This window comes from Eleginops maclovinus, chromosome 23 (genome assembly GCF_036324505.1).
Source record: "Eleginops maclovinus isolate JMC-PN-2008 ecotype Puerto Natales chromosome 23, JC_Emac_rtc_rv5, whole genome shotgun sequence".
Lineage (NCBI taxonomy): Eukaryota > Metazoa > Chordata > Actinopteri > Perciformes > Eleginopidae > Eleginops > Eleginops maclovinus.
In genome coordinates this window covers 28,557,665-28,568,018 of record NC_086371.1, presented here as the reverse complement: position 1 = coordinate 28,568,018, position 10,354 = coordinate 28,557,665, and positions in this window count along the sequence as shown.

The window sequence follows — 10,354 nt, the reverse complement described above, 5'->3', positions numbered from 1 at the left end:
ATGCATTTAGTTTTTCTTCTGCTTGACGTGTGTGTAAATGCCTATGTAAAGCACTTTGAACTGCCTCTGTTTATTAACTGTGCTATAATAATAATAAAACCTAACCTCCTTTTGTGTTGTGCATGAGAAGGTTACATTCACATAGATTAATAGTTGTCAAATACCTATTTTTTTATTATCCGATGTATCTGCTGATTCTTTTCCAGATAAATCGGTTGATATAAGACCATAAAAAATGTGTGTCTAGTTTTACAGGTCATGGAAAAAAAAAAAGAAGATATTTTGAGTTTTCTGTATTGTTACTGCGTCATCGTGACCATTAACTCACACTGCAAACAGCAACTGCTTATGGCTTATATAGTCAGCATTAGTGTAATCACGCCAATTTGCCAAAATATAAATAAATAAAGTTTAGAAAATCGGGGACTCACTCAAGCCCTTAGTGACCATACCTGAACATTATCCTTCCTGTTTCTCCATCAAATCATAATTTGAACCTTTCTACAGTTCTGAGGGGCAGTGTTGATTGAAGCAAAAATGTGTCCGTAAAGGTGATATTTTTGTGTATCTTTTGTCAATATTTTGCATTGTCATTTTCAATTACAAGCCGGGCAATTGCCAACAAAATTTACATAATGGACTTACACAGCAATCCCCTACTGTTTTTATATTACGGACTAAAAATTAGATTTGTGTTTGTACTTTCAGGTGCATTACAGAGTTAAGATGGAGCTTTCCTGAAGGGATTATTTATTCAAATATACCGTGATTGGCATTCGGTTCGTGTCCTCATGTCATAACGTACCCATGGTCGCACTAATGTTCTTAGTAATAACTTATTTTACGAGCATTTCCGTAATTCCGTCTTTAGAAAATCCTCAAAAGGTTGTCTGGACTGAGTCATAGTATTTGAATTTAATGTTCTTTCGATGCTGAAGAGTACCACTTAAGCGACCAGCGAAGCCTTTTTACACGGCTGTTTTGCTTTATGCTTTCTCTGCCTGCATGACGCATTCAATGACGCAACATCCCTATTGTGTGTTGCACTTAACCCCCTTCCTGTTAACTAGTTCTTCTGTTGTTGATTTGTTCTGTGTTACGGAAAGTTTGCCATAATACCATTCCCTTTCCTGTTTCTTCTGCACAGTACACACTCCCATCAGTTCAATCATGCAGGATATAAAAATCACTTTGTTTAGAGGGAAAATGTCTGTTTAGATATTTATATTGTACATTTCATTCAGATGCAGAGCACACATGCATTAATGACTAGAAGAGAACTCAGAAGGCACAGAACTGAGCCAAGATCCATTGATTTTTACAGGAATCTTACCTAGATCAAAAATATTTTTGTTTCTGGCCTGTGGTAAAGATTGGCTCCAACATGGGTTCTTCCTTGGCCCATGCTACATACATGCTTCTACACAGTGTCATGTTAATCAGGGCCAGTGTTTCCTTAATACACTTACAATAGTAATTGTATGGCCCTACTTTTTTTAAGGATAGATGTCAAGAAATCACTTACACAAATGGTTCACATTGAGATGAACTAAAAAGCAACATGTGAGTCGTTCTTCTGACCCAGTTCTGGCACACATGTTCATTAACCTTGGATAAAATTGGTTTGATGTACTACAAAAAACGGTCAATATGTGTACTCTTTCCCCTGCAATACTTCACAACAAACACATCAACTGTTGACATACTTAAGGTTAATTGCATTTCTTAACCATTGCATGGATGTGTGTAGTTTTGGTGTCCAATTTGATGTTGGTTTCAACAATATTTAGAGCATTGCTGTGCTGTTTTAAGAACAGAGTATTACTGAAAGCACCAATGATCTGAAATAAAGAATTTAAACATTACCATTGGGCCATCATTGCAGTCACTAGCCTGAACATGACTGGAAGAAAGACAATTCTAAGGTGAGATTAATCTTATTTATCTGATCTGAAAATGTCTCTGGATGTCAAAGACTGTTCCGCACTTATTCATGAACATTTGGTTGGGGAAACATTAGTCATTTCTTATTTCTTACATACATTTGTTTTATATTTGTGTGAAGTAAAAGCTCAGCCACACAGCGAGAAACACAGGCCTGTTCTGTCGCTATCTCTCTACATCTGGTTCATAATTTATTAAAAACACATTGATATGCTTGGCACTGCTGATACTTTGTACATTTTCTCTACACTGCTACGCCAAGGAGAGAGAGAAATGAAGGAAGATATTGGTGTGTGCATACATTTACATTCAATTATTCAGTACCAGTGCTAAATATAGAGAATAAATGTCAATAGCACCATTATATTTCCCTCGACATTAAATCCTAGTTACATCACCCTGAGATCAATGATTAAATTACTTTTGTTATACTTAGCAAAGCTTAAAAAGGTTCTAAAATACACCAATTAGTTCAATCAAAGGAAATCTATTTTATGCAGTTATAATCATTAACATTTTCTTCCATGTTACAGTTTTATTATGAAAGTGATCTTTTATCAAAGATAGCTGAGCGTTAGAATTGCATTTGAGGAAATTCAAATTATAGGTCAAACTTGATCCAACAAAGAAAATATCCAACCAATTTAAATCATGATTAAGCCAATTGATGTCACCATTTGAACACAATTGGTGTTCTTTTTTATCACCATCTGAAAGAAACATTTTTGACTTTGGTTGTTTGTCATTGCACTAAGATATTTTCTTTGTATCTTTTTTGTGTGCAAACAGTCATTATGGTAAAACATTATCTTATCTGACAGGATTAGCTATGCATTAGTTGATCCAGCAAGTCACCTGTCTGCGGAATAATCTGTTTTACTGCAGTAGTATTAAGCAAAGATAAACCAATTTTGTCAGAGCTGTCATAGCACAAGATGACAGATTAGCAACTTTCCAAATGTTTGTTTTTCTGAATGTAGATCAGTTCGATCAGGGCTAAGGTAACATTCTGCTCCATAGAGTGGTGCAGGAATAAGTCATAAAACCTCAGTCAACGGTTATTTGAACGTGTTTGTCGTGACAGTAGAAGTCTGGATTAAAGTCTAGGGTTAACACAAGCATAAGAGTTTTTCACGTTTTGTTCTATTATATAAAATGAGTTGGTATATATCCCACTCCTGAATGTCCGACCGGCTGCATCAGTCCATTAACACTGAGAGTAACATAATCAAGAACTAAATACTGCTGCCAACTTTAAGCCTATTTCAGCTCGTAGTTTTGTCTTTTTGAAATTGTTCCTGTTTTGGTATATCACAGGTTTATGAAAGTATGGAAACTGAAGTAAAGTAAGTACATTCATAAGAGCATTGTGTTCTGCATTCTTATAGATGATGCAATACTCATATCTCTGATGAACAATGGCACTCGTCTTTAAAAAGTCCATATCCTTAACTGTTCTGCATTGACTAATATGGGGATTTGCTAATGACTAGTAACTGTATGCCAATGGTTATGTCTCTAGGAGGAAAAATAAAATGAAAATATGTTAGAAGAATCCATAAAAAAAGCTGTTTCATTTCTTACTCTGCAGCCCTCATGGGATGCTTAATCAGTTAAATGAGAATATATGTCTGTAACTATGTTGTTTTCAGATCAGTGAAGTTCCAGACGCACATATTTAAATATATATATAGGGAGATATGCTTATTATTGATCAGCAAGCTCAATAAACTTATGAGAGTGCACAACCTATTATATCGGAAAAACCCAATGCCCACCCCTGGGTTTAGGTCTGCCACAAGCTCTGGAAAAGCCAGGAGTCATTCTTTAAAGAGTTTGCAGGAGAAAGCTAGTAGCTATTGAAACTTGTTTGTTAATCTGGGAGTTCTGAACCATTTTTAAACCTCAGCTGACATGCTTTGTACACTAAGGTCATCCTGGACTCCACTCTCTCCTTCCGGTCCCACATCAACAACATCACCAAGTCTGCCTTCTACCACCTCAGAAACATCTCACGACTCCGGCCTTCACTCACGCATTCAGTCACAGACACACTCATCCATGCCTTCATCACCTCCCGTCTGGACTACTGCAATGGTGTCCTGTCTGGACTGCCCACCAAGGCCCTTAGCAGATTCCAGTACGTCCAGAACTCAGCTGCCAGGGTTCTAACCCACACAAAGCCCTGGCAGCATATCACTCCCATCCTCCAACAGCTCCACTGGTTGCTAGTCAAGTCACGCATCACCTACAAGATCCTCCTGCTCACCTACAAATCTCTCCATGGACTCTCACCACAATACCTCACAGATCTCCTCCACCCCTACACTCAGTCACATTCCCTGCAATCCTCTGACAAGGACCTGCTGGCCACTCCCCGCACCAGATTGCGAACTTTTGGGGACAGGGCCTTCTCTGCCAATGCTCCCACACTCTGGAACAGTCTACCACTCCACGTCCGCTCTGCCAAATCCCTGCCAATGTTCAAAAAGCACCTCAAAACATTCTCTGCACTAAGTCCTTTGATCCCTAACCCCCACTCCCCTTTTCCCCTCCCTATTTGTAAAGCGACCTTGGGTACCATGAAAGGCGCTATATAAGTTTAAGTTATTATTATTAAGGTAAGGACAGAGATTTGTAGAAAACACAGCCACTCACTCTCTTTGTAGAACCCCAAAAAAGCAAGGCATGGTCGTTGTATTACACATTGGTGCTGGGCTCCCTTTGGGGCAGTTGGAGTTCACTGAAGGGAAAATATATTTGCATCAGTGCCTCAGAGGGTGAGAGTGTTTTGCCAGCCGGAGAGGGCCTGCAGCAATATTAGGTTGTGCAGTCCTCTAAAGTCCTGGGATTAGCAATGGATTTCCCTTTACCACCGAGGACCAAAGGCTTGATGACCGCCATGAGTATCAGCTCCAGCTAATATCCAACGGTGTATAACTGCAATGCACCAATTTTAACAGCTATAATAAATCAATTACCTATCTAGCATGTGTGAACAGTGAAGCTCAGGCTTGATGTTTATGTTTCATAGAGACAGGGGCAAAGGTCACGCTGTGTTTTGCTGACTGGAGATCACTGGCCATCAGTAAAACCATGACCGTAACTACCGCAATGGAGACAAAGCAAAGTCATTTTGCTGAAGCAAGCGCCAGTTTCCTTTAGGTGCACATTTATTTCAGATGTACTGCTACTCCTTTACGTATACGTTAAGACATTTTCTTGTGGCAAAAAAAATCTATTTGGAAAAAGGCAATGGAAATCATTTAGGAATATCATCCTATGTTTTTTATTCATAAATGTCTTGGCAAGAGACCCTCTATGAAAGTACACTTTAGATTCACGACCTGTTCCTAAACCACAGAACTGTTTTTACCTAGTATCGCAGAATCGTTGTTAACTATGCTCTTGAAATGTTGAATTTAGTTGTCCCTTTTAATCAAAAGTGCATGCCATCTGATCCCGATTAAAAAGTAAATAACTCACCAATGGATGAAAGCAGCGTTACCTCACAGCCAGTCAAAATTAAGGCCCCGCCCACTTCGGATGAAAACAAAGAATCGGTGCAAAGGGGAAAAAATATATTTTTTATCATACCTAAAGGCTGTTGGGTCATGTATTGAAACTAAAACATACAGAAAAAAAAAACAAGGTACAATTTTTTACTTTTACTTGGAAAAATGGAGGGTAAAAAAAGAGAGGAAAGAGATTGCAATCAATTAGCCCGGGTCAATCAAAACGCGTCAATACATTAGAGGGAATAACTTAAAAACAGCTACATTATGATGCTCACAAGTTTAACTTCAATCTTCAAAGTACACCTGCTACAACACTATTCTGGAATTTATTTTTGAGTTTATGTATTTATTTCCACAAGGACCATGCATACAAAAACATTAATTTCAGAAAAGAGATGAGATGATTTATGGCCAATTTTAGCTAAAAGCTCATCTCCATCTGCAGTCCTTAGGCTGTTAATATTTCCCTTTTGTAATTGTTTATTCATATATTTTTAAATGTATTGTTTTTATCGCTCCTTTCCCTCCCTTTCCTCTCCACATTCTCTTTTCTCGTTTATTCCAATTCTTGCCCATGACTCACTTGTTCCCATCGCTTAAGCAATTTCAAGGTATGTAATTTATTTACAGATGTTAATTTTAGGATTAAATGTATTAAGATAGAACCAGGATTACAATTGTAATGATATCTATGTGCTGCTACTTAACTCTGCTAAAATTACACCTGATAAAGTCGATACATATTTTGTATTAATTAAAATGTATTATCTACTTTTGGATTTGATTCCAAAATAAAGAGACAATGGCATAATACTGCATCAAGCGCAATATTAATTCCTCTTCCCCATTGCAAAACTTACAAACTCAAGTTTGTACTAGGCTCTAAATGCACAGCAAATGTATAAATGATATGCTCTTTTTGATGGAATTATTGTATAAATTGAGTATTCTCACCTATTTATGGTATCTATTAGGTTTTTACAATGATTTCTTTGACCATACTACATTTTTACCCAACCCTAACCCTTATTTGTATTTATTAATTGCCAACGGTTTTTGCAGTTTTTAGACAAAGAATACAAATACATTTGACATTAAGGTTTGGCAACACTTTTTAAAAAGAGTTGCTAAAAATTTTAATTTTAGTTTTTTAATTTGTCGAGAACTTTGATATGACAAATACAAACTTCAAAATGAATGACTTTCCCGCACAACACAACCTAACCCCATGTAAATTAAAAGGAAACATGTTTAGATTTGCATAATTCATTGTTGACTGTCATCCTGTGATTTATTACTCGGTGGTGTACATGGACTAATAAAAATATGTGAAACTTCTGTGTATTTCAGCTTTTAATCCACTCACAAAACCATTGTCCATTATAAGCCCAAGACATTGTCATGGAAATATCACCCACAGAGTCACCAAGCATAACCGGGACCTGGCAGAAGTAAAATCCACTGGGTATTCTGGTCTTGGCTCTGAATGGATGTCAAAGGCTGTGAAAATAATCTTGAGATATAATCAGAAATTCTGACAAAACCCAAAAACATCAGCTGTCAACCAGTGCTGCTTTTTATATACAATGTAAAATATAACTGCCACCCGGGTGCCTGCTTTGATAAAAACTGAATAGCATTACATTCGGTTTTCAATTCCTTCACTTCCCGTTGCTGGCTGGCTGGAACAAGCATAAACATAAATGAAGGTGATTCACAGTTTTAAAAAATAATAATGTTTAAGTCCCCCCTAATTGACCTCATAACCCCTTTAAAATGTCAAAGCTCTTTCGATAACTTCATCTCTGCACGTGATGTACGACTTCATGCACCATTAACAATCCTGTCAAACTCAGTTTCACTCTTAGCAGTCTGCATCATTGTTGATATACGCAATACATTTGGTTGTGAGTTCTGTTTAAGAATTACTTCAGTGTTTCTGTATGTTGTGATATAGTAAAGTTATATAATCATGTATTGAATATCTCACTTAGTGCAATATTTCATGTTATTATGTATATTATTAACATTTTTAAGAATGCTTCTGCCGAGTCTTCTTCGTATGTTATGTCTTTTTGGTCTGTGTTTTGACAGGTTTACGAACACACTACTGGTTTAAAAAACGTCCATAGATATTTATCAAACCTTGTGGAAAGGTGACACATTGGGCCAATAAACAACACAACATTTTTGGAAGCGATCTGATCTCGCTAAAACTGGCTTGCATGCTTGTCTGAACCAGGGCTAAGGAAGATGGGTAATTGGAAGAGACAAAGGAGGATATCTGGGTCCAGATTTATGTAGAAAATAAGATACAAACTGTGTCTACCCCCTCTCTTCATGGGCAATGTAAGATCACTGGCTAATGGAATAGACAAGCTAACGGCCAAAGTTTATGAGCTTTATGGAAACATGGCTGCCCCAGGATATAGTTGATAACATCGGACTGTTCAGGCCAACAGGTATTGCACCAACAGCCTGTCTTCACCATGAGTCTTATCCTTGAGCATGAGTCTTCATCAGGTCTTCGACATGGACTTGATTCTTCGCGAGGACCCTGAGTCTTCAGAGGGTCTCTGTGCTGTGTAGGCAACCTGCCCTGTCCTGTGCTATGTTCCAGTGGCTGAAATAACTTTTATTGCAAGTTTCTACTTCAACTAATTTTGAAAAGATGTATTTTGTTTGATTTATGGATTGATTGGTTAGCAGGGCTGACACACCCTTTAGCTGTAATTGTAATTAATATTGCAAGATAGGGCGTTTGTCCTTGGTCTCTTCTCTTTAGGTATAACTGTTGATAAGCCCACAGCATTCACACTTTTGAATAGTATATTGATGGTGTGTCTTCTTGATAGAAGTAGGGGGATTGAAAGTACAAATATTTTTAGCCCCCCATTTTACATGATTTTTTTAGTTTTTTAAATAACTACTATTTACAGCTGTTTTGCTGATTGTATGTCTCAATATGTTTGGCTCTAAATTAGTATAAACATTTGATCACGAAACATTTTTGTGTAACATCCTGTATTTAGTCATACAAGATTTATGTATTCAAACTTGACCTCATTGCACTTCAATTTTATTGAGAAACCAAATTGCAAATGAATGTATATATTTAGAGTTTTTTGGGTAGGAGTAGTGTTCATATAAAATAGTTTGTTTTTACTTTCTCCATATCTTTTTATATTGTGTTTTTTATAGTATGTACTATACTCTTTATACTCTATATACAGTTCCTTTCTTCCTGTTTCTTTCCTGAAACCCTAACCCTGCTTTAACGGGTAAACAATGCCTAATGGGTTTCAATATGGTATATCGAATCTTATCTTATCTAGCCTATTCCTATTAGGTGAAGTGTGGAAATATTGACTCATAACCACTTATGTTGCATAATAGCTAGCTTGGAATGGGTCCTATGCAGCATTACATGTTATAGAAAGTATAACAACAATATTATAATCACACATAAACATCAGGGAGTGTAAACATCAGCCCTCTGTTTTAAATTCACCACTGTCAAAAATAGACTCACCATTTCAGCCCTTTCACCGTGACGATGACTCATGTAGCCAGAGGAGTGAAGTTTGACCCTCTGTCTGTTCACATTTACTGACAACCAAGGAACCCGACAGTGAAAAACAGATCTTTGCTGAAATCTTTACTCATAAAAGGCAAGCTATAGTGGAGAGTTGACCTTACCTTTGGTATTTTTTGAGTGTTTGCTGGTAATACCGTTCAGATTAAGGGAAAGCCCCAATGATAATTATTGACTATGGCTTTTGAAAAAGGTCAGGGATAGAGAAAGGGCTAAAACGATAACGGGACTGTATTTGTCTTTAAACACGCATATGCTTGTCAAAGAATGGATCTATTTCTACCAGATGGGTGTGATATACTTCATCACTTTGGATACATTTATAAAGAGTGGGTTTATAAGCAAATTCAGACTGTGGTTACTCGGACAGTAGTAGACAAAATCCCATCTCATAGGGTGCGGTATCAAATGCTAAGCTAGCTGCTTCCCATGTTTCCAGCTAAACAAATCTAAACATATCCTGACTCCAGCTTAGTACTAAATGCACGGACATCGGATTGACATCTTGCCTCTTATCTCTGTCAAGAAAGGAAAAAGGTTTCCCAAAGATTTTAAAAATGAATGCAGGAATACGATTGAAAAACATTGCTTTGCAAGCTTATGCACAGGTGTCCAGTAAATGACTCATATTGGCTATTTGCTTAAAGCGTTATTTGCCTCTCGTTAATGAGTTTCAAAAAATGCATTCTTACGTCAAATACTTTAGGTTGGTCAGTGCCCCTTTTCGTCTTATACTGTTGCGTAGTGGCACCCTGTAGCATTTGTATGTAACGCAATCATTTTTACTGCCCCACTATTACATGCACACAGCTACTATTGAAATGTAGGTAGCTTTAAATCTGTGTTGAACTGTGGGTAAGGGTGTTGAATGACTCAAACAAACAGGAGGTTTGTGTATTTTGTCCTTTCAGTAAACTTTTGTCACTGAGGTTAAGGTCAACCACAAACTTTTCCTTACCTTAAACCAAGAAGCTTAGTTGCCTTAACCTCAACTTCTAAACGTCTTTCTAAACTAACTAATTAGAGTTGTTGCCTACACCCAACTTCCCTTAAAGACAGACAGTTTATTCTAAAATTATGCTACAAATTTAATTAGCGAAAGTGAATTAGTGACATTCTGACAGGGATGGGTTAGTTTAAGCTTAGTTTGAAACCTAGGATAATTGACCCATCTGCCTGACCACTTTGATTTAAGGATGTTTTGCAAGGCCAGTGATAATGAAAAGGCTACATACACAAATAGGTCTTTACAAAACTGTTTTTGTCAACTTAGTTGGAACTATTGTAATGGGCAGTT